The sequence below is a fragment of the Somniosus microcephalus genome, chromosome 3 (genome assembly GCF_052327205.1).
Source record: "Somniosus microcephalus isolate GS21.2 chromosome 3, FLI_Smic_1.0, whole genome shotgun sequence".
Lineage (NCBI taxonomy): Eukaryota > Metazoa > Chordata > Chondrichthyes > Squaliformes > Somniosidae > Somniosus > Somniosus microcephalus.
In genome coordinates, this window is record NC_140989.1 from 333385434 (window position 1) to 333410059 (window position 24626).

Here is a 24626-nt window from a genome sequence, read left to right on the forward strand (position 1 = left end):
AGTTTGCAAACTGCTGAGTATTTTTCTAAAACACATGGTAAGAAGCAGACTTGCCACGGGTGTGATTCCTTGTCCTCTGTCACCCTGACATGCCTGTTCTGATTGCAGTTAAAGTGGATGAAAATGAATAGGCCTTATAAATGACAATTTTTTTTTAACAGCTATTGTTTAAAAAAATAAAGTACTTCGGCTGAAGTAGTTGATGATACCACGCCATTCCTTCTACTTCCTTGACACTAAGTTCCTTTCCATGGAGCCAAATAAAACTAGGGAGCTATCTCTTTAACCACATTTTTTTTTAAAAGCTAAAAAATCAACAGATGTGATCGGGGGTTGTCTCAGGATGTGACATCATAAACAGGAAAACAGGAGAGGAGCCCAGCCAGTTCTTATGTAATCCTCTCCTGTCCCAGCACTGTGTAAAACGCTCGACTGAGTCGGTAGAGAGGAAAGCATCAAACTGTGGCTGTGTTAAATTGAGTCTGTAACAATGTAAATCCCCCACAGCTGCAGCTTCCTGTAGCAACTGTGAAGATCCTGCGTGCAGAAGAGAAAGAAACACTTCTTAAAGTGCTTGGGGTAAGTGATAAAAGTTTCAATACTTTTCAGAATGTCTTAGTACCAAACTTCTATTCTCTGTTCTTTTTAAACTTAACAAAAAGACTTGTATTCTTTTTCCAACAATTGATCTGCAGATTTCAGCTCTGTGAATGCCAGCTGTTGGGAATCAACTGTCCAGTGATCCGTGGTATGCAGGCTAAATATAAAGGCAGCTGTTTCAGTAAGTTCCACTGCAGTGGAATTTAAACAACTTTTTTTTTCTCATGTGTAGAGAAACTTGGGGGGTGGGAAATGACAACTCGTTTAAAATAGTGACAAGCTGAGAATGCTATTTTCCTATGATTTTTTAATTCTAAGCTATTTCTCCAGGGTATCACAAACTTAAAATTGGATTTCTGCCCAAGGGTGACTAATAGACACAACACACTAGAGGAGACTGAATAGATAGGATGCAGATCAAGACATTATGCAATCCCTGACCTTCCATACTAGTTCAATGTTGCTATTATTTTACAAGAGTGTATAAAATATTTTTAAAGTTTCTGTGTCTGGTTGGCGAGGAGATGTCATTGTACTGTAAAAAGGAAAATTGTCAGAATGCATTGATGCCTTTAATATGACATGTGTGAGTTGACATGCCTCCTCACAGATCCTTTTTTTATTCATTCACGGGATGTGGGTGTCATTGGCAAGGCCAGCATTTATTGCCCGTCCCTAATTACCCTTGAGAAGGTGGTGGTGAGCCGCCGCCTTGAACTGCTGCAGTCCATGTGGTGAAGGTAGTCCCACAGTGCTGTTAGGTAGGAAGTTCCAGGATTTTGACCCAGTAACGATGAAGGAACAGCGATATATTTCCAAGTCAGGATGGTGTGTGACTTGGAGGGGAACTCGGAGGTGATGGTGTTCCCATGCGCCTGCTGCCCTTGTCCTTCTAGGCGGTAGAGGCCACGGGTTTGGGGCGTCTTTCTGTTAATTCTACTGCTAACGTACTAAATCTGAACTCGCATTCAAAATACTTCCACAAATACCCAGATGCTATGCATGCCCATGAAGTGTGGGTACATGCATGGTATCAAAACATCCCAAGACATTTCACTAAAGGGCAGGTGAGTTAGACACTAAGCAGGAATTAGGTAAGACAGCCAAAGGCTTGATCAAAGAGGTCAGTTTTAAAGAGACCTTTCATGGTGGGGAGAGTTGTAGGAAGGTGAAGGGCCACAGGAAGAGAATTCCAGAGTTCAAGGCCATGATGACTAAAGTCTTCAGCGCCAATGGCAGAGTGGAGAGAGGGCCATGCACTCTAGGTCAGAGCGGGACAAGAAGTGAACTGGGACACCTGGCTGGGTGAGGCAACAGAGGCTGGGAGAGGTGAGACCATAAAGGGTCAAATGAGAATGAGAATTTTGAAGTCAGGGTGTTGGTGGCCAGGCAGCTAATGGAGGGGACAAAGTGGCAAATGAGTGGGATGCAGCACAGGATAGGATGTGGGCAATGGAACAGGGAGGTAATGTCCTTGAGCACCAGTCGCTGAAGGTAAGCATGCAGGTGCAGCAGGCGGTTAAGAAGGCAAATGGTATGTTGGCCTTCATAGCGAGAGGATTCGAGTACAGGAGCAAGGATGTCTTGTTGCATTTGTACAGGGCCTTAGTGAGACCACACCTTGAATATTATGTGCAGTTTTGGTCGCCTTATCTGAGGAAGGATATTCTTGCCATGGAGAGAGTGCAGCGAAGATTCACCAGATTGATACCTGGGATGGCAGGAATGACGTATGAAGAGAGATTGGGTCAATTAGGCTTATGTTCGCTAGAGTTTAGAAGAATGAGAGGGGATCTCATTGAAACTTATAAAATTCTAACAGGACTAGACAGACTAGATGCAGGAAGGATGGTGGGGGGGTCCAGAACCAGGGGTCACAGTCTAAGGATAAGGGGTAAGCCATTTAGGACTGAGATGAGAGGAATTTCTTCACCCAGAGAGTGGTGAACCTGTGGAATTCTCTACCACACAAGGCAGTTGAGGCCAATTCATTAAATATATTCAAGAAGGAGTTAGATATATTTCTTAAGGCTAAAGGGATTAAGGGATATGGGAAGAAAGCAGGGACAGGGTACTGAATTTGGATGATCAGCCATGATCTCATTAAATGGCGGAGCAGGCTCGAGGGGCCAAATGGCCTACTCCTGCTCCTATCTTCTATGTTTCTATATGTTTCTATACATGGAACCTTGGTTAGGCCACACTTGAAGTACTGTGTGCAGTTCTGGTCTCCATACTACAAAATGGATATTGAAGCACTGGAGAAAATGCAGAAAAGATTTATAAGGATGTTACCAGAATTAAGAGGATACAACTATCAGGAATGATTGAGCACGCTGGTGCTCTTTTCTCCGGAAAATAGAAGTCCAAGAGGAGACCTGAGGGGCTGGATTTTCATTGAGGAGGCGTGTAGGAGGCAGGACTACAACTTTCGGGGTTGTAGTCCCGCCTCCATCGAGTTGTGGCCAACCCACGCGATTTTCACTTGATTGACCTTGTTGAGCCCGCCCAGTGGGCTCAGCAGGCCAATTAAGGGCCACCCAGCAACAGGTGACGTCACAGATTGACATTTCATCTGTCAAAAGCTTTTGACAGATGAAATATCAGCGTTTGACAGCTGTTTGAAGCTGTCAAACACTGACAATCTGTACTCCAATTTAATTCCTTCCTCTCAGGCTGATTTAGAGATCTCTCCGGAACAGAAAGCTGAATGCTGCAACTTTTGACAGATCGCGGCCATTCTGCTTTCTGTGCCTGTGAGATGAGGGACTCCCGAGACCTGAAGGAAGGAAGGCTGTAAAGGTAAGTAAATGTAAGTAAAACTTCTTTAAACACTTTACACACACCAAACACACTTACCTCTTCACTCATGCACCCATCACTCACCTGAACACCGGACATCTCGAACCCTCCAAATCCTTCAGCCCGATGGCCCGCCTCGCTAAATTGGCGTGGTTTGGAGCCGTCGGGAATCCCACATTTCACCAATAAAAATAGGGATTAGGCTAAAAACTGCCTGTTAACTACCTGTTAACAGGCAGTTAATTGGCACTAATCCCCTTCCCGCCTCGGGGAGGCGGGTCCCAGCACAGGTCGGGTATCCGCCTCCTTTGAAACTGGCATGGAGGCGGGTTGGGGGCGGGATGGGTTCGTGCCCCCCGATTTTGAGATTTTAACCCCCCACACGCCTCCAATCCCGCCTCCACGGCCCAATGAAAACCCTGCCCGAGGTCTTTTAAAAGTATGAAGAGGTTCAATAGGGTGATATTGATGCTTCCACTTGTGGGTGAGTCCAGAAAAAGGGAACGATAGACACTAACAGATCAAATAAAGAATTTAGGAGGAATTTCTTTACACAGAGAGTGATGAGAACATGGAACTCGCTGCCACATGGAGTGGCTGAAGCAGACAGCATTGACACATTTAAGGGGAGGCTTGATGCATACATGAGGGAGAAGGGAATAGCGGGATATAGAGGCAGAGTGGGGAATGGTAATTAGACTGGGAGGAGTCTTGTGTAGAGTATAAACATCAGCATAGGCCAGTTGGGGCGAGTTGCCTGTTTCTGTGCTGTAGATTCTATATAACTCTAAGGGCCACAGGAAGAGAATCTTGGGGATTCTAGGACCCAGAAACACAAAGATAGGTGGAATTGTAGGCAGTGTAGATGGAAGCATAACATTACGAAAGGATATCGACAGATTAAGTGAATGGGCAAATGGATTTCAATGTAGGCAAATGTGAGGTCATCCACTTTGGACCTAAAAAGGATAGAACAGGGTACCTTCTAAATGGTGAAAGGCTAAAAACAGAGGAGGTCCAAAGAGACTTGGGGGTTCAGGTACACAGATCATTAAAATGTCATGAACAGGTACAGAAAATAATCAAAAAGGCTGTTGGGATGCTGGCCTTTATATCTAGAGGACTAGAATACAAGGGGGTAGAAGTTATGCTGCAGCTATACAAAACCCTGGTCAGACCACACCTGGAGTACTGTGAGCAGTTCTGGGCACCACACCTCAGGAAGGATAGATTGGCCTTGGAGGGAGTGCAGCGTAGGTTTACCAGAATGATACCCGGATTAAGTCACGAGGAGAAATTACACAAATTAGGGTTGTATTCCCTGGAATTTAGAAGGTTAAGGAGTGATCTGATCAAAGTGTTCAAGATATTAAGGGGAACAGATAGGGTAGATAGAGAGAAACTATTTCTGTTGGTTGGGGAGTCTAGGACTAGGGGGCATAGTCTAAAAATTAGAGTCAGACCTTTCAGGAGTGAAATTAGGAAACATTCTACACACAAAGGGTGGTAGAAGTTTGGAACTCTCTTTCCACAAATGGCAATTAATGCTAGATCAATTGTTAATTTTAAACCGGAGATTGATAGCTTTCTGTTAACCAGAGGTATTAAGGAATATGGGCTAAAGGTGGGTATATGGAGTTAGTTCGCCATGATCTCATTGAATGACGGAGCAGGCTCGAGGGGTTGAATGGCCTCCTCCTATTCCTATATTCCTATGTTCCTATCTAATCTGGAAAAGTCAAACCCCGATCTAACCTGCTATGATAACATAATAATGTAGCGATTCGTGTGCATCGCCACTAAATAATCGAGTTCGACTTTGACGAACTATAAATAAGTTGTTTATTTACAGGAACAGGTTAAATACAACAGGTAAGGTAGCAGGTAAGATGGCTGACTGTAGGAGCACTGTGGTGTAGGTCTTTCCCCAGCGGGGACGCCACGAGGACTGACTAGAAGTTTCCGAGCTCAACTGCTAGCAGGTTCCGAGCTCTACTGTTGGAAGGTTCCAAGCTCTGACGTCATCACACAGAGTACAGGACAGAAGCCTGAGTATAGTAATAGATACATACAGTAAGGTAAGTTAAAGGGAATTATGTATCTCAATGTAAGGGACAACCGGTGGTACCGCCACAATAATATATAAGTGACCAAGGCGCTATATAAATGCTAGTTGTTGTTCGGACAGTGTCAGTTATCTTATGCAATGCAGCTTGCAATTTTATCTTCGTTGTGAAACCGATAAACATGAAGTTAAAAATAATTCAAATTCTATGCATAACATAGGTAACAAATCAAATGTGTTCTGTCAGAATGTATGTTGAGGGTGATCGGAAGGGGCTCTAGGTCACGATCGGAGGGGGTGGGGTGGCGGCGGGTGCAGGGAGGGTGATCCGAAGGGGCTCTAGGTCACGATTGGAGGGGGTGGGGTGGCGGCGGGTGCAGGGAGGGTGATCGGAAGGGGTTCTAGGTCACGATTGGAGGGGGTGGGGTGGTTGCGGGGAGGGTGATCGGAAGGGGCTCTAGGTCACGATCGGAGGGGGTGGGGTGGTGTGGATGGGATGCGAATGGCAGCTGGCAGCAGCCTGCGGTTTTAATGTGGAGTTGGAGGGGGAGGGGGGACGGCGGGGGCCACTCCTGCTCCACCCGGCTCTACATTCAGCTAAGTAACTTTTAAGAAACTTAACTTTTTGGTTGGCGGCCTGCAGCGGTCCCTTTAAGGGTAGCTGGTCAGGCCACATGTAGACGTGGTTTTCCTGAAACAGTCGACGTCGGCTGCCTCAAACTACACCAGCATTGCAGAGGGAACTTCAAATAGGTGTTGGGGCCCTTTTGTTCATATGCAAAGCCACGTGGCCGTGCAGCTTAAAGGAAAAATTAATAGGCACCCGTTTGGCGCTTGAAAAACAAGCATAGTGCCATCGAATTTGAGTGTGCCAGACCTTTGTACAAACAGACTAACTCGTCTTTGTTGATTTTGTTTGATGTTTTCATATTCTAAATAATTATCAAATTATTCAATATTAAATTGTTAATAAAATGTAACTGTTCAATATTGTTTTTAAAACAAGTTTGACTGTAACTCCTCCTAAGTCAACCAACCTGTTAAGTTGACCACTTTTGACAGCTACTGTACCAGAAGAAACAGGCATGTCAATGACAAATAGTTTGCACAAAATAACTCTCTCATATTACAACTGCTGTAACTTAAATCCATGGCACACATGAATGATGCAGTTGGTTTATTTTGTACGTTCTATTTAAATCTGTTAAGAGTAATTTGGAGAATTTCATTTTCTATTCTATATTCATTTAAAGCAGAAGTCAAGTCTAGGGGGATTACCTTATATTCAGTGTACTTAATTAATTAAAAAATGGAAAAATTATGATAGTGTGCTCAGAAGAACCTTATTATATATTCACTTAAAGCATTGCTAAGGCAGAAGGATAGCAATGCAAATCCTGTTGGAACAATTTTAGTGTTAAACGTGGTCCTTCAGCTCTGACCTACATTCTGCAGTAATGCTTGCTTCTGCCAAAATTATCCTGTGGTACAAACTCAGCACTAGCATCCCAACAGCCAACCTCTAACCATGATAACAGAGCCTCTGCCACAATAAGAAAAGCTATCTTTTCTCTTTTTGACAGTTTTACTTTCACAATCTTATCAGTCCTGCTGTTCTGTTGGGTTTACAGTGGAAACAGGGCAAACACTCCATGCTCTCAATGCAGTTTAACTCCAACCAAGTTATGTAAATAGAGTATAATCAGTTCTTTAAACTGACGTGTCATTAGAAAAAGGTTTTTTATTTCCAAATGAAATTTTTGTTGTTCAACATATTTTATATCTGCTCCTTACGACTGTGGATATGAGACATAGAAGCATAGAAACATAGAAGATAGGAGCAGGAGTAGGCCATTCGGCCCTCGAGCCTGTTCTGCCATTTAATGAGATCATGGCTGATCATCCAAATTCAGTACCCTGTCCCTGCTTTCTCCCCATATCCCTTGATCCCTTTAGCCTTAAGAAATATATCTAACTCCTTCTTGAATATATTTAATGAATTGGCCTCAACTGCCTTCTGTGGTAGAGAATTCCACAGGTTCACCACTCTCTGGGTGAAGAAATTCCTCCTCATCTCAGTCCTAAATGGCTTACCCCTTATCCTTAGACTGTGACCCCTGGTTCTGGACTCCCCCGCCATCAGGAACATCCTTCCTGCATCTAGTCTGTCTAGTCCTGTTGGAATTTTATAAGTTCCAATGAGATCCCCTCTCATTCTTCTAAACTCTAGCGAATATAAGCCTAATCGACCCAATCTCTCTTCATACGTCATTCCTGTCATCCCAGGTATCAATCTGATGAATCTTTGCTGCACTCCCTCCATGGCAAGAACATCCTTCCTCAGATAAGGCGACCACAATACTCAAGGTGTGGTCTCACCAAGGCCCTGTACAACTGCAGCAAGACATCCTTGCTCCTGTACTCGAATCCTCTCGCTACGAAGGCCAACATAACCATTTGCCTTCTTAACCGCCTGCTGCACCTGCATGCTTACCTTCAGCGATTGGTGCACAATGACACCCAGGTCTTGTTGCACTTCCCCTTCTCCCAATCTGTTGCCGTTCAGATAATAATCTTTCTTCCTGTTTTTGCCACCAAAGTGGTTAACCTTGCATTTATCCATATTATATTGCATCTGCCATGCATCTTCCCAATCACCCAACCTGTCCAAATCATAGTGGAGTTTCTCTGCATCCTCCTCACAGCACACACGCCCACTCAGCTTTGTGTCATCTGCAAACTTGGAGATATTACATCTAGTTCCCTCATCTAGATCATTAATATAAATTGTGAATAGCTGGGGTCCTAGCACCGATCCCTGCTGTACCCCACTAGTCACTGCCTGCCACTCAGAAAAAGACCCGTTTATTCCAAAACACTCAGAAAATCATGCTACACCTGGAAGGTAGACTGGTTTATCACCATCAGATCCTTATTAAAAAGTTCAGTGGATTACCATAGTATTCTTTTACCCCTGGGAGCTGGATTCAGATCCAGCCCAGAATAATTAGCATGCAGTTCTCCTCTGTGTGCTAGCTGTAAAGCTCTATGTGAAATGAATTTAGATAATTTCAACCCAGTTTCTAGATGAGTGGGAACCCCAACAATTCACACTGGTACAGGAGTGGATGTTCCTCTGAGATTGATGTTAAGACACATTGTTGGGAGCTACATCTAGGTTCTCCTCTTGGGCGTATTTGATTATTTTCATCATGTCAGTTCCCAGTAACTACTGTGTTTTAGCAAATATTCAGTGGAATTTAAAATGAAGCCAACCCCCAATAAAAAAATTATTGTAAGCTCCTATCACTTAGTCTGCTTGTGAGTTATTTAAATGGTGCCATGACTGTCCCTATAAAACTTTGTGCCCACACTGTGTCGGGATAATTTTGACTTTGGGAGATAGTCTAAAACGGGTGATATCAGATCAGCTGGTACTTATAAATTTCTGCCAATTTTCATTTCCATTGAGGGAGGGGGGATTGGAGGGTGTACAATGTCACTGAACTCAGTCCGGATTTGTGGAATGCCTCAATGAATTGTTTGGATGGGCGATTGTAGGGGATAGAGTGTTTGAGAATTATGGAAAGGAGGGTTGGAGGGAGAGAGTGTCCCTGTGAAGAGGAAAGTGACCATCGAGGTTGATTTATTGAAAACTTAAATGTCAGATTCTGAATGAAAATAAAATATTAGTTATGAAGTAGGAAAGTGTGTAAAACATAATGTATCATTTTTAATGCAAAATGTCTTAATTTTTTGGAGAGTGTAATGTATATACCTTTAAGGGGGGAACTACTTTTTACAGCTCATGTATACTGTAGTACCGGCAGTGACCACACCTGTATATAGCACTGAGTAGTAATCTGTACAGTTCAGTTCCAGAGTGAGCCACGTTGAGTAAACATCTGTTGTACCGTTCTCCTGCAGTCTTGTGTCTTACTACTGATGGACACAACATTGGCGACGAGACAAATTCGATCCTACCTGCAACTCTGCATCACCTCCCAGGGATTCATTCCTGGAGACCAGTAGATTGGACGTCAAGGCCAGAGACACGGGCGTTGACCACGGGCAACCGCCCAGTCATCCAGCAGAGACTCGAGAATTGCAGGGGAGGCTGTTGAGAGCCAGGCTTGGCTTTCCAGTCGCGGTGGTCCAGCGAAACGGGCTGGCAACAGGTAGTGCGCAGACCCTTCCCGGACAGCGGCGGGCTAGAGCCGACCGAGCGGCATAGCAAAGGGCTGAGCAGCGTCGACGGGGGAGAGAGAGGGCAGAGCGCACAGGGCGCAGCCGGTGTTCAGGGGCCGAGCAGCGTCAAGGAGAGGGAGAGAGACGCACAGAAACCTGCGAGGCGCCGCCATTGCCACGAGGACCGCCGAGAGCAGCGTTGGCAGCAGCGCAGGAGAAGCGTGCGAAACCTACAGGGCGCCGCCATTGCCACGAGGACCGCCGAGAGCGGCGTTGCCAGCAGCGGGGGAGGAAGGAAAGCGTGGGAGATGCCATTTTAAGCCATTTTAAACCACACCCAAAATGCCGAAGAGTGGCAGTATCACCGCATTTGACAATGAAGTCGAAGATTGGACTACATATGTCGAATGAATAGAGGTATACTGCAAGGCAAATGAGGTGTCAGACGACAAGAAAGCGCCGGTACTGTTAAATTTAATGGATGCAAAGACGTATGGCTTATTACGAAATCTAGTAACCCCAGCGAAGCCAGTGGAAAAGAGTTTTGGAGACATAGTGACGATACTACAGGAACATTTAAACCCCACACCGCTGCTGATAGCAGAAAGATTCAAGTTTCACAAACGGAACCAGCATAAGGATGAAAGCAATGCTGAATATTTAACAGAACTGCGCAAACTATCGAAACACTGCCAGTTTGGAACGGGACTGGCAGATACCTTAAGGGACAAGTTTGTGTGTGGGCTCCAAAGTGAAGGAACCCAGAAACGGCTTTTATCTGAAAAGGATCTTACGCTGGACAAGGCTTTCAGCATTGTGGTATCATATGAAGCAGCAGCATGGGGCGCTGCAGAGATACAACAGAGACCGCAAGAATATGGCACAAACGAAATGTCATACAGAACAGAGAATTGCTATCGCTGCGGCAGAACAACACACGACCACAATGATTGCTGGTTCAAAGACAAAGTGTGCAGACAGTGTGGAAAAGTAGGACACATAGCACGAGTCTGCAGGTCAGGAAAGAAAACCAGCAATAAGAAATCTCCAAAAGAAAAGTACAAGAAGGTACATAAGGTGACGGAGAATAGTGCAGACGAACAAAAGAGTGATACCGACTCTGAAAGCAGGGAGCTGAGTTGTCTGAAACTACATAATGTGATCAAAACGGAGGATCACCGAACCATTTGGGTCACTCTCAAGATAGCATGAGTCCAGGTAAAAATGGAATTGGACGCAGGATCAGCCCTAACAGTCATAAACCGACGGGACTATGAGCGGCTATTCTCACACATACCCTTGAGAGACACAAAAATTATTTTGAAGACGTACACGGGGCAAAAAGTCTACCCCAAAGGAAAAATAAGGGTGACCGTTATATATAACGGTAAGGAAATACCAAAACTAGACCTGTATGCATTGCAAGATGGAGGACCACCATTACTGGGACGTGAATGAATCCGGAAAATACAGCTGGATTGGCATTCCATACAAGCACTGACTGTGGCTGCCAAAAAGGATGACGACGTCACACCTGGGCGACTGTCAAAGATCCTAACCGACGTGCAAGAAGTGCTCCAGCAAGGACTTGGAACACTAAAAGGCATGACAGCAACAATTAAAATCGAAGAAAACGCAAGCCCAAAATTTTTTAAGGCCAGACCGGTACCTTATGCGATCCGCCCAGCCGTCGAAGCAGAGCTGGAGAGTTTGGAACGTTCAGGAGTACTGTCCAAGGTAGACTGGAGCGAGTGGGCTACACCCATCGTCCCTGTGATGAAAAAGTCATTGAGCAGCACGCCTGGGGAACCAAGGAAGGTTCGCATCTGTGGGGACTTTAAGGTAACAGTGAACCCAGTCCTTCACACCGTACAATATCCACTTCCGCGGATTGAAGATATTTTCGCCTTGCTATCTGGAGGGAAACGCTTCACTAAGATTGTTCTGGCCCAGGCGTATCTGCAAATGGGGGTAGAAGAAGCATCAAAAAAATACCTCACAATCAACACCCATAAAGGTCTCTACCAATACAACTGGCTGGTATTCGGGGTAGCATCAGCTCCGGCTATTTGGCAAAGGGCAATGGAACAAGTCCTGCAAGGGATCCCAGGGACCCAGTGTTATTTGGACGACATCCTGGTCACGGGTGAAAATGACAGTGATCACCTCGCCAACCTGGAGCAGGTGCTCACTAGATTGAAGGAATATGGGCTCCGAGCTAACCACCCCAAATGCGAGTTTTTAAAAAAACAGATCTCGTATTGTGGCCACGTTATCGATAAAGAGGGGTTACATAAGTCCCCAGAAAAGATTGAGGCAGTAGTCAAGGCTCCAGCACCGGAAAACGTGTCACAACTGAGGTCGTTCCTCGGGCTGGTAAATTACTACCATAAGTTCTTGCCAAATTTGTCTACAATACTACACCCACTGAACACCCTACTGCAAACTGGAGTGCCATGGAAGTGGAGTGACGAATGTAAACGAGCTTTCCAGAAGAGCAAAACACTAATCACATCGAAAGAGGTATTGGCCCATTTCAACCCAGCACTACCAATTCGGTTGGCGTGTGATGCGTCACCCTACGGCATTGGAGCGGTGCTGTCGCACAAATTCTCGGACGGCTCAGAGAGGCCAATAGCCTTTGCGTCACAATCACTAACCTCAGCCGAGCGTAACTACGCCCAGATTGACAGGGAGGCCCTCAGCCTAGTGTGGGGAGTGAAAAAGTTCAATCACTATCTGCACGGGCAGAAATTCACCTTGCTGACTGACCACCAGCCTCTTGTCTCCATTTTTAATCCGAAGAAGGGCGTTCCGGTGATGACTGCGCAACGACTACAAAGATGGTCACTCTTTCTAGGGGCACACCACTATGAGATTGAATATAAGGGCACGAAACAGCATGGAAATGCTGATGGGCTATCACGCCTGCCACTGCCTACTGCGGAGGAAGCACCAGCAGTGGATCCTGTCGAAATATTTCATTCGACTATAGTTGAATACCTACCGGTAACTAACGCTTGTATAGAAAAGGAGACCCGAAATGACCCGACACTGTCTCGAGTATATGATTTGACGGTGAAGGGATGGCCAGCACATGGCGACTCACTGTTGCCAGCATTCGCGACAAGAAGAGAACAGCTGTCAGTGTGCCGGGGACCTTGATGTGTGGATCCCGAGTGGTAATTCCACCAAAGTTAAGGGATAGAGTGCTCAATGAGCTTCATGAGGGTCATCTGGGAGGGGTAAAAATGAAAAGCCTTGCCAGGGCTTATGTGTGGTGGCCGGGAATCGATAAACAAATCGAGGACCTGACCAAGAGCTGCTCAGGATGCCAGAAAGTCCAAAATGTACCACCACATGCCCCTCTACACCCATGGGAGTGGCCCTCATCTCCATGGCAACGGGTGCATATTGATTTTGCTGGTCCATTCATGGACTCAATGTTTTTAATAGCCGTGGATGCGCACTCAAAATGGCCTGAGGTGATCAAAATGTCCTCCACCACCACGGAGAAAACTATTGCAGTCCTATGGACCATTTTTGCCAGGAACGGCTTGCCAGAACAGATTTGCTCCGATAAAAGACCACAGTTTGTGTCCGAAGAGTTCCGGAGGTTTATGCAGAAGAATGGGGTAAGGCATTACACATCCGCCCCGTATCATCCAGCCACAAATGGATTAACTGAGAGGTTCGTACAAATCTTTAAGAAGGCAATAAAGGCTATGTACAATGACAACATTCCGCTGCAGCATAAGGTGGACAATTTCCTGTTCGCCTACCGGAATGCGACACATGCAGTCACCAACCAGGCCCCGGCCATGATGTTCTTTAACCGAAGGTTAAGATCTCGCCTGGATTTGCTCAGACCAAACGTACGAAGAGATGTTGAGAGTAAGCAATTCCAGCACATCCATGAGAAGCCAACAAGGAGCTTCAATGTAGGGCAACCAGTCTTGGCCCGCGACTACCGAACAGAAAAATGGCAGCCAGGAACGATATGCACACGGCAGGGCCCACTAATGTACACAGTGGACGTTGGGGAGAACATCGTGAGACGCCATGCTGACCAGATGCTAGAGTCACAGGAACAAGTCAACCCCATGCCTCGCCCATACGTACCTGGTGAGGAACCCGACGTACAGGTCGCATCTACCCCAGAAACAGTAGCATCGGAAGCTGATGACCCAACCGACGACAAGGTGCCAGAATCGCCTCCGCACCAAGAGCGAGACACTCGGGACAGGCGCTATCCAGAAAGGATCAGGAAGCCTCCCCAAAGACTGAATATATAAATGGACTATTTTCAGCTAACGTTGTATGTTAAAAGTGTTAATTGTAATTAGTTTGATATTTAATTGTTAAATGAGTGTTATGGTACTGTTAATCCTAAAAGGGGAGGAATTGTAATGTATATACCTTTAAGGGGGGGAGCTACTTTTTACAGCTCATGTATACTGTAGTACCGGCAGTGACCACACCTGTATATAGCACTGAGTAGTAATCTGTACAGTTCAGTTCCAGAGTGAGCCACGTTGAGTAAACATCTGTTGTACCGTTCTCCTGCAGTCTTGTGTCTTACTACTGACGGACACAACAGAGAGCATTACCTTGGACATCTCCTTTCAAGAAATGCACTATTGGTCGCCATGAAGGGGATGGGAGGGATATTCATATTTGGAAGGAATATGTACAATTCTAAACTTAATGCTGACCATTTATTGTGGGGCAGAAAAAATCCAGGAAGGGACTATTACTTAATTGGAAAGAAAACAATGTGCACGGAAAATGAAAGAGACCTGGGGGGTCCTGATTGACAATAAATTGAAGCTGTTGCAACAATGCTCAGCGGCAGTGAGTGAAGCAAATCAAACGTTGGGAATCGGGGATGTATTCAAAGTTTCACATTGAGCCGAAATAGTGAGGTAGTCCTGCCACTTAACTCATTGGCGCAACTGTGTACAGTTCTGGTCACCTCTATACAAATTTGGAGCTATTGAAATGTTACAAAAGAGAGCAACCAGAATGATTGAGGGGGATGGAGGGTTTGGATTATGAGGAGCGCTTTTATAAATTAGGCATGTTCTCACTGGAAAAGAGAAGATTCAGAGGTGATGTGATTGCTGTTTTTAGGATTCAAAAGGAACTAAATAATGTAGACCATGACGAGCTGTTTCACCTTGTCCAGAACAGTCAAACCTGAGGACACGGCCGATGTTCCCTCGAAGCAGCCTGGCCGTGCGGATGTGTAGTGTCCGTGAGGTCCCGCTTTTGCATTGTAAAAACCACTCGTGCAAAATTTGAATGGGCCATGCAGCCAGATAAAGGGACCGCGCACCAAAAAAATTACAGGGAACATTGGACACGGTCTGCATTTGAAAGGAGATCAATTCAAAACTAATATGCGGAAGCAATATTTCAGTGAGTGAGAGGTCAATCTATGGAACATGTTCCCTAGCAAGATGGTGTTTTGCATTTTTTTTTAAAAAGAAGAAAATTAGTACTTTTTTTCTCCCAATATCTGCTGTTACTGGGAAAAAGACATTTTAAAACATATCGGCCTAGAAATTCGGTGGGCTACGCCACCAGTTAGCGCCTAAAGAGGGCAGTCAGTGGCTTTAGTGCCACTGGCAACGCCTCCCGCGATATTTAGCAGGGCGCTAATGGCGGTGTTAGACTGTAGCGCTGCGCAGCCACTGATGACGTCATCGGTGTGCGCAGCGCCCCGCTACCACCCCGATCGCGATATTTGGTCGCGCCCGCCTCTGTAACGCCGGTCGCAAATCGTGCCTGGTTCACGGGGCCTACCTGTGGTGGTAGTGGCGCAAATTAAGGTGGAGGTGCGGGGCGGCCATTTTTTTCGGTGGCCGCCCGCCAGCACCTCCGTCCCCGGCCTCCTGATTTCCCCCCCCCCCCCCCCAGGCAGTGCCGGCTGTGTCCCGAGATCCCGGCACTTCTCCTCGGCGCCGGGCTCTTTTGCCGGCACTCGCGATCGGTCATCGCGCTGGTGCAGGCCCCTCCCCCTTAAGAAGGGGAGGAAGGCCTGCAGTACTGCAGCGCGCCGTGGCGCTATGATATTCAGTTTGAGCGCCCCAAGAGGGACGCGGGGCGACTCGAGCAGCGCCCCGCGTCCCTCTTGGGGCGCTCAAACTGAATTTCCGGCGGGCGCAACAGCTCCGATTGCAGCGGTAATTCCGGCGCCCAGGCGAGCTTGGCACCCCACTGAATTTCTAGGCCAAAGAAAAAGAATGAATTCCCAAATGACTCGATAGATTTCAGTAAAATTCAGCAAATGTCTCTTAAATGGGAAAAATGCAATGTCAGTGTTCATGTGGATTCAAAGTATTGGAATATGCGCCAAATAAGGTTTCAAAAATCAAAATCTAAATTCTCTTGGGGGTAGCCCTCCCCCAGTGGATAAATCTTGTGCCTTCAGCACTTGTATTTGTTAGATCCGTGGTTCAGTGGATAAATAATTGCACGGATGCTGTACATAACAAATAACAGGTCTTTACTGGAGGAGGGTCATCTCTAGACTGGGGTACAGAGGCATGCGCACAGCTTATATACCGGTGTGGTCACTGCCGGTACTACAGTATACAGGAGCTGTAAAAAGTAGTTCTGACTTAAAGCACATACACTACAATTCCTCCCTTTTTAGATTAATAATACCCCCTTAATATTCAAATAACAATTACATTTTTACATGTACATTCAATAACAAAAGTCCATTTATAGATTCAGTCTTTGGGGCGGCTTCCTGACCCTTTCGGGATAGCGCCTTTCCGGAGGTTCTTGTTCTTGGTGCAGAGGCGATTCTGAGCCCCTTTCATCGGGTAGTTCATCGGGTTCCACTGCTACTGGGTCTGAAGTAGATACTACCGGTATGTCGGGTTCATCCCCAGGTACTCGAGACATGGGGTTGACGCATTCCTGTGATGCTAAGATCTGATTGACGTGGAGTCTCACAATGTTCTCCCCGCCATCCACTGTATACATTAATGGCCCCTGCCTTGTACATATCATTCCGGGTTGCCACTTCTCTGTTCGATAGTGACGGGCCAAGGCTGGTTGCCCTACATTGAAGCTCCTTGTCGGCTTCTCGTTGATGTGCTGGAATTGTTTGTCCTCAACATTTCTTCGCACATTCGGTCTGAGCAAGTCCAGACGAGATCTCAACCTTCGGTTAAAGAACATCATGGCCAGGGTCTCGTTGGTAACTGCATGTGTCGCATTTCGGTAGGCTAATAAGAAATCGTCCATCTTATGCTGTAGTGGAATTTCCTCGTCTCACATGGCCTTTATCGCCTTCTTAAAGGTTTGTACGAACCTCTCAACCAATCCATTGGTGGCTGGATGATACGGGGCGGATGTGTAATGCCTTACCCCATTCCTTTTCATGAATTTTTGGAACTCGTCGGACACAAACTGTGGTCCATTATCAGAGCAAATCTGCTCTGGCAACCCGTTTCTGGCAAATATGGTCCATAGGACTGCAATCGTTTTCTCTGTAGTGGTTGAAGACATCTTTATCACCTCAGGCCACTTTGAATGAGCATCCACTGCTATTAAGAACATTGAGTCCATGAATGGACCAGCGAAATCAATGTGCACCCGTTGCCATGGAGAGGAGGGCCATTCCCATGGGTGTAGAGGGGCATGTGGTGGTGCATTTTGGACCTTCTGGCATCCTAAGCAGCTCTTAGTTAGGTCTTCGATTTGTTGATCGATTCCCGGCCACCACACATAAGTCCTAGCTAGGCTTTTCATTTTCACTCCCCCCAGATGACCTTCATGTAGCTCATTTAGCACTCTCTCCCTCAACTTGGGTGCAATCACCACTCTGGATCCACACATCACTGTCCCCTGGCATACTGACAGCTGTTCTCTTCTGGATGAGAATGCTGGCAACAGTGAGTCGCCATGTGTTGGCCATCCCCTCACCGTCAATTCATATACCCGTGACAGCGTCAGATCATTGCGGGTCTCCTCTATATCCGCATTTGTTACTGGCAATCGTTCAATTATCGACGAATAAAATATCTCGAAAGGGTCCACTGCTGGTGCTTCCTCCACAGTAGGCAGTGGCAGGCGCAATAGCCCATCAGCGTTCCCATGCTGTCTCATGCCTTTATATTCTATTTCATATTGATTCGCCCCTAGAAACAGGGACCATCTTTGTAACCGCTGTGCAGTCATTACTGGCATGCCCTTCTTAGGATTAAAGATGGAGACAAGTGGTTGGTGGTCAGTCAGCAAGGTGAACTTCTGTCCATGCAGATAGTGGTTGAATTTTTTTACTCCCCATACTAGGCTGAGGGCCTCCCTGTCAATCTGGGCGTAGTTGCGCTCGGCTGAGGTTAGTGACCGAGACGCAAAGGCTACTGGCCTCTCCAACCCGTCTGGGAATTTGTGCGACAGCACCGCTCCAATGCCGTAGGGTGATGCATCACATGCCAAACGAATTGGTAGTGCTGGGTTGAAATGGGCCAACACTTCTTTTGATGTGATCAATTCTTTACACTTCTGGAAAGCTCGTCTACGTTTGTCATCCCACTTCCATGGTACCCCTGTTTGCAGTAGGGTGTTCAGCGGGTGTAATACCGTAGACAAATTTGGTAAGAACTTGTGGTAATAGTTTACCAGCCCGAGGAACGACCTCAGTTGTGACACATTTTCCGGTGCTGGAGCCTTGACTACTGCCTCTATCTTGTCAGGGGACTTATGTAACCCCTCTTCATCGATGACGTGGCCGCAATACGCGATCTTTTTCTGGAAAAACTCGCACTTGTGGCGATTAGCTCGTAGCCCATATTCCTTTAGTCTGGCGAGCACCTTCTCCAAGTTAGCGAGGTGATCACCGTCATTTTCGCCCGTGACCAAGATGTCGTCCAAATAACACTGGGTCCCTGGAATCCCTTGCAGGACCTGATCCATCGCCCTTTGCCAGATAGCCGGAGCCGAGGCTACTCCAAACATCAGCCGGTTGTATTGATAGAGACCTTTATGGGTGTTGATCGTAAGGTAATGTTTCGAAGCTTCTTCTACCTCCATTTGCAAGTACGCCTGGGCTAGATCAATTTTGGTGAAGCGTTTACCACCAGATAGCGAGGCGAAAATATCCTCAATTCGTGGAAGCGGATATTGCACCGTGTGAAGGACTGGGTTCACTGTCACCTTAAAATCCCCACAGGTGCGGACCTTCTTTGGTTCCCCAGGCGTATTACTCAACGACCTCTTCATTACAGGAACGATGGGTGTAGCCCACTCGCTCCAGTCCACTTTGGACAGTACTCCTGAACGTTCCAACCCTTCCAGCTCTGCTTCAACCACTGGTCTGATCGCATAAGGCACTGGTCTGGCCTTCAGAAACTTTGGGCTTGCATTATCCTCTATTTTAATTGTTGCTGTTATTCCTTTTAGCGTTCCTAGTCCCTCCTGGAACACTTCTTTTGCGTCAGTTAGCATTTTTGACAGTTGTCCAGGTGTGACGTCGTCATCCTTTTTGGCCTCCACCTTCAGTGCCTGTATGGAATGCCAATCTAAATGTATCTTCCGGATCCATTCACGTCCTAGCAGTGGTGGTCCTCCATTTGGCAATACATATATATCCATTTTAGGTATTTCCTGAACTTTATATGTCACTTTCACCCTTATTTTTCCTTTGGGGTAGACTTTTTGCCCCGTATACGTCTTCAAGACAATCTCTGTAGCTTTCAAGGGTATGTGTGAAAATAGCCGCTTGTAGTCTCTTTGATTTATGACTGTTAGAGCTGACCCTGTGTCCAATTCCATTTCCACTTGGACTCCGTCTATCTTGAGTGTAACCCAGATAGTCTGGTGATCCTCCATTTCGGTTACATTATGTAGTTTCAGACAACCCAGCTCCTTGCTTCCGGAGTCTGTGTCACTTTTCTGTTCGTCTGAACCACTGTCCATCACCTGGTGTACCTTTTTGTACTTCTCCTGTGGAGATTTCTTACTGTTGGTTTTCTTCCCAGACCTGCAGACTCTTGCTATGTGTCCTGCTTTCCCACACTGTCTGCACACTTGGTCCTTGAACCAACAATCTTTCTGGTCATGTGTTGTTCTGCCGCAGCGATAGCACTTCCCTGTTCCATAGGTCATTTCGTTGGTGCCATATTCTTGCGGTCTCCATTGTATCTCTGCAGCGCCCCTTGCGGCTGCTTCGTGTGATGCTGCCATACTGAAAGCTTTGTCCAGCGTCGGGTCCTTTTCTGATAGAAGCCATTTCTGGGTTCCTTCACTTTGTAGCCCACACACAAACTTGTCCCTTAACGTGTCTGCTAGTCCCGCTCCAAACTGGCAGTATTTCGATAGCTTGCGCAGTTCCGTTAGGTACTCAGCATTGCTTTCGTCTTTGTTTTGGTTCCTTTTGTGGAACTTAAATCGTTCTGCTATCAGCAGCGGTGTGGGGTTTAAGTGGTCCTGTAGGATTTCTACTATGCTTTCAAAGTTCTTGTTTACCGGCTTCTCTGGGGTTATTAGATTTCGCAGTAACCCATAAGTTTTTGCACCCATGGAATTTAACAGAACCAGTGCTTTATTAGCATCTGGCACTTCATTCACCCTGCAGTACACCTCAATACGTTCCACATATGTCGCCCAATCTTCGACTTCACTGTCGAACGTAGAGATACTGCCACTCTTCGGCATCCTTGGTTGTGCGTTAACTATCACCAATGGCGCCTCCTGCGCTTCCCCTTCTTCTCCGCTGGCACAAAATGGCGTCTCCCGCGCTTTCCTTCCTTCCCGCGCTCGCCCGTCTTCTCCGCTGCAGCTTCGCAAAATGGCGTCTTCCGCGCTCTTCCTTCTTCTCTGTGGCTCAATGGCGTCTCCCCTTGCTTCGCCCCGCGGACCCTGATGAGCCCGTGATCCCTGGCTGTGCTCTGCGCGTTCTTCTCTTGATATTTGTCGACGCCGCTCCATCTAGAACCCGGCTGTTTCTTACCCTCTCTCTCTCCGGTTTGCAGTATTTTTCCCCGACGCCGCTCGGTGATCAACCCCCGGCTGCGCCCTGCTCTCTTCACCCTTTTTCTTACCCCGTCGACGCTGCCCGGCTCTCTCTCTCTCTGCCGTCGGTCGGCTCCAGCCGCCGCTGCTCGGGAAGGGTCTGCTCTGGACCTGTCGTCGGTCTCTCACTGCTCGTTGTGGCTGGGGAACCAAGCCCGGCTCTCCACAGCCTCCCCAGTGAAGTTGGATCTCTGCCTGACTGCTGGGCGGTTGCTCGCGGTCGACGCCCGTGTTCCTGGACTCGACTTTTTTGTTGTTGTTTTTTTTGTTTAATATTGCAGGTAGATTCGCATCAACACTCGTCGCCACTGTTGGATCCGTGGTTCAGTGGATAAATAATTACACGGATGTTGTACATAACAAATAACAGGTCTTTACTGGAGGAGGGTCATCTCTAGACTGGGGTACAGAGGCATGCGCACAGCTCTTATACCGGTGTGGTCACTGCCGGTACTACAGTATACAGGAGCTGTAAAAAGTAGTTCTGACATACACTACAGTATTCCCATCAGGCATTCATATACTTCTTGTTTTCCACCGATTAAAGTGCAGAAATGTTAGGTATACCTACAGTTTAATTTAGATGGCCATGTGCCACTGCACTTTCAGAGTAATTTCTTGTTTTTCATATGTAACTGACTCATATTCAGGGTTACTTTGTGAGTTTTCATTTTTTTTGACGCAATTGGTTGGCTTTTGTGAGCTTTCTGGATTGGCATGTATCTTGTATTCATTATCATCCTCTGGGGCCAGCCATGCTTTTGATATTCTTATTTCTCCTACTGAATACAGAATCACTCACAGGTTCCCTGCTAGAAACTGGTCTATTGTGAACTGTTGACGTGGTTTATTACTGAGGATGAAATCATGGAGTTAGGTCAAACAGTCTCTTAAAATTGTTTTCCTTTTCTCTTATTCCTCCCCCACTCATCAATTATTCATGGGCTGGAAAGTGTGGTTCGGAGGCTGCCCGCGGGCGAATGCCTCCGAACTGCAAGTAAACTCCGCACCTACCTGGTGCCTCTGTACCTTCTGTTGTGTATGTGCCTTTAAGAGAAGAACTGATTCTATACTGCAGTACCGGCAGTGACCACCCCTGTATATAAAGCCATAGCAGGCTTCTGTACGTCAGTCTTGAATTACTCTCTGTTCAGTAAATACCTGTTTTATTGTTCTCCTGCAGTCTGAGTATTATTGATCCTCGGACACTACACTGGCGACGGGCAGGTTTGAACTCACCTGCAGCACTGCATCACCTCACGGGGATCTTTTCCCTGAAGAGAAGCTTCTTGGAGGTCGAAGTCAGAACGGCGGGCGTCGACCGCGGGCAACCGCCCAGGAATCCATCGGAGAGTTGCAGGGGAGGCTGTGGAGAGCTGGGCCTGGCTCCCCAGTCGAGGTGTTCCAGCAAGTCGTGCTGGTAGCAGGTAGTGCGCTGACCCTTCCGGACTGCGGCGGGCTCGGGCTCGATCGAGCGGCTCTGCAAAGGGGCCGTGCAGCATTGTCGGGAGGAAGAGAGAGAGAGAGGGTGGAGCGCACAGGGCGCGGTCAGTGCTCAAGAACAGGGCAGCGTGGAGAGGATAGAATGCGGGGAAGGAAAAGTGAGACGCGCCGAAGCCGCGGGTCGCCGCCATTACCCTGTAGAACGCTAGGAGCAGCGTGGCAGCAAGGTGAAGAAGGAAAAGCGCGGGAGGCGCCATTTTATTCCATTGGGGAAGAAGGAAAAGCGCGGGAGGTGCCATTTTAAATCACCCAAGATGTCGAAGAGTGGCAGTATCACTGCTTTCGACAACGAGGTAGAAGACTGGACCACGTATGTGGAAAGAATTGAAGTGTACTGCGAGGCAAATGAGGTGGCCGATGGAAAGAAGGCGTCGGTATTATTAAATTTGATGAGCGCGAGAACGTACGGCCTATTGCGGAATTTAATTACCCCAGCTAAACCAATGGAGAAAAGTTTTGAAGAGATTGTTAATATCTTACAGGAACACCTAAACCCTATACCGCTGCTGATAGCAGAAAGATTCAAGTTCCATAAAAGAAACCAGCACAAAGATGAGAGCAATGCTGACTATCTTACGGAACTACGCAAGTTATCGAAGCACTGCCAGTTCGGAGCAGGACTGGCAGACACCTTACGGGATAAGTTTGTCTGCGGGCTCCAGAGTGAAGGAACCCAGAAACGACTACTTTCGGAAAAGGACCTGAAGCTAGAACAGGCTTTCAGCATGGCAGTATCCTACGAAGCAGCAGCACGGGGAGCTGCGGAAATACAACAGAAACCACAAGAATACAGCCCTAACTGTCATGAATCGACGAGACTATGAGCGGCTATTCCCACACATACCCTTGAAGGACACGTCCATTCTATTGAAGACATACACGGGGCAAAAAGTCTACCCCAGAGGAAAAATAAGGGTGCCAGTTGAATACAACGGCAAGGAAACACAGAAACTGTATCTATATATACTACCAGATGGAGGACCACCATTATTGGGACGTGAATGGATCCGAAAAATACAATTGGATTGGCATTCCATTCAGGCGCTAACTGTGACTGATAAAAAGGATGATGATGTCACACCTGGATGACTGTCAAAGATTCTAACTGACGCGAAAGAGGTGTTCCAACAAGGACTTGGGACTCTAAAAGGAGTAACGGCAACGATAAAAATCGAAGATAACGCAAACCCAAAATTTTTTAAGGCCAGACCGGCACCTTACGCGATCCGCCCAGCCGTTGAAGCAGAGCTGGAGAGTCTGGAGCGTTCGGGTGTGCTGTCCAAGGTGGACTGGAGCGAGTGGGCCACACCCATCGTTCCTGTAATGAAGAAATCATTGAGCAGCACGCCTGGGGAACCGAAGAAGGTTTGCATCTGTGGGGACTTCAAGGTAACTGTGAACCCAGTCCTGCACACAGTACAATATCCACTTCCACGGAGAGAAGATATTTTTGCCTCACTATCTGGAGGGAAACGCTTTACAAAGATTGATCTGGCCCAAGCGTATCTACAAATGGAGGTGGAAGAAGCATCTAGGAAATACCTCACGATAAACACTCACACAGGCCTTTACCAGTACAATCGACAGGTATTCGGGGTAGCATCAGCCCCGGCTATTTGGCAGAGGGCAATGGAACAAGTCCTGCAAGGGATCCCGGGGACCCAGTGTTATTTGGACGACATCCTGGTTACGGGCGAAAATGACAGTGAACACCTTGCCAACCTGGAGCAGGTGCTCACGAGATTACAGGAATATGGGCTACGAGCCAACCGCCCCAAATGCGAGTTCTTCAGGAGACAAATCTCGTATTGTGGCCACATGATTGATGAGGAAGGGTTGCATAAGTCGCCGGACAAGATTGAGGCTGTAGTCAAGGCTCCAGCACCGGAAAATGTGTCGCAACTGAGCTCATTCCTCGGGTTGATGAATTACTACCATAAGTTCTTGCCGAATTTATCTACAATTCTGCACCCACTGAACGCCCTGCTGCAAACTGGAGTAACGTGGAAATGGAGGGATGAGTGTAAGCGTGCCTTTCAGAAATGTAAATGCCTAATCACTTCAAAAGAAGTATTGGCCCACTACAATCCAACACTACCAATTTCGGTTAACATGTGATGCGTCTCCCTATGGCATCGGAGCGGTGCTGTCACACAAATTCCTTGACGGTTCAGAGAGGCCAATAGCCTTTGCGTCGCGCTCATTAACCTCAGCCGAGCGTAACTACGCCCAGATTTTCAGGGAGGCCCTCAGCCTGGTGTGGGGGGTGAAGAAGTTCAATCACTATCTGCACGGGCAGAAATTCACCCTACTGACTGATCATCAGCCCCTGGTCTCCATTTTTAACCCAAAGAAGGGCGTTTGTGTGGTGGCCGGGAATCGATAAAGAAATCGAGGATATGACCAAGAGATGCACAGGATGCCAGAAGGTCCA

The 24626-nt window shown here is 47.0% G+C and overlaps 1 protein-coding gene across 1 annotated transcript in view; it reads left to right on the plus strand.

Annotated features, from left to right (window-relative positions):
* The first annotated feature begins 374 nt into the window (after nt 1-374).
* LOC147122256 (MOB kinase activator 3C-like) overlaps nt 375-24626 on the plus strand; it is a 97694-nt gene continuing 73442 nt past the window's right edge. Inside the window, exons 1-2 of the mRNA XM_085983182.1 lie at nt 375-579; nt 696-781. The gene's annotated coding sequence lies outside the window, so the exon portion shown is untranslated. The remainder of the gene's footprint in view (nt 580-695; nt 782-24626) is intronic.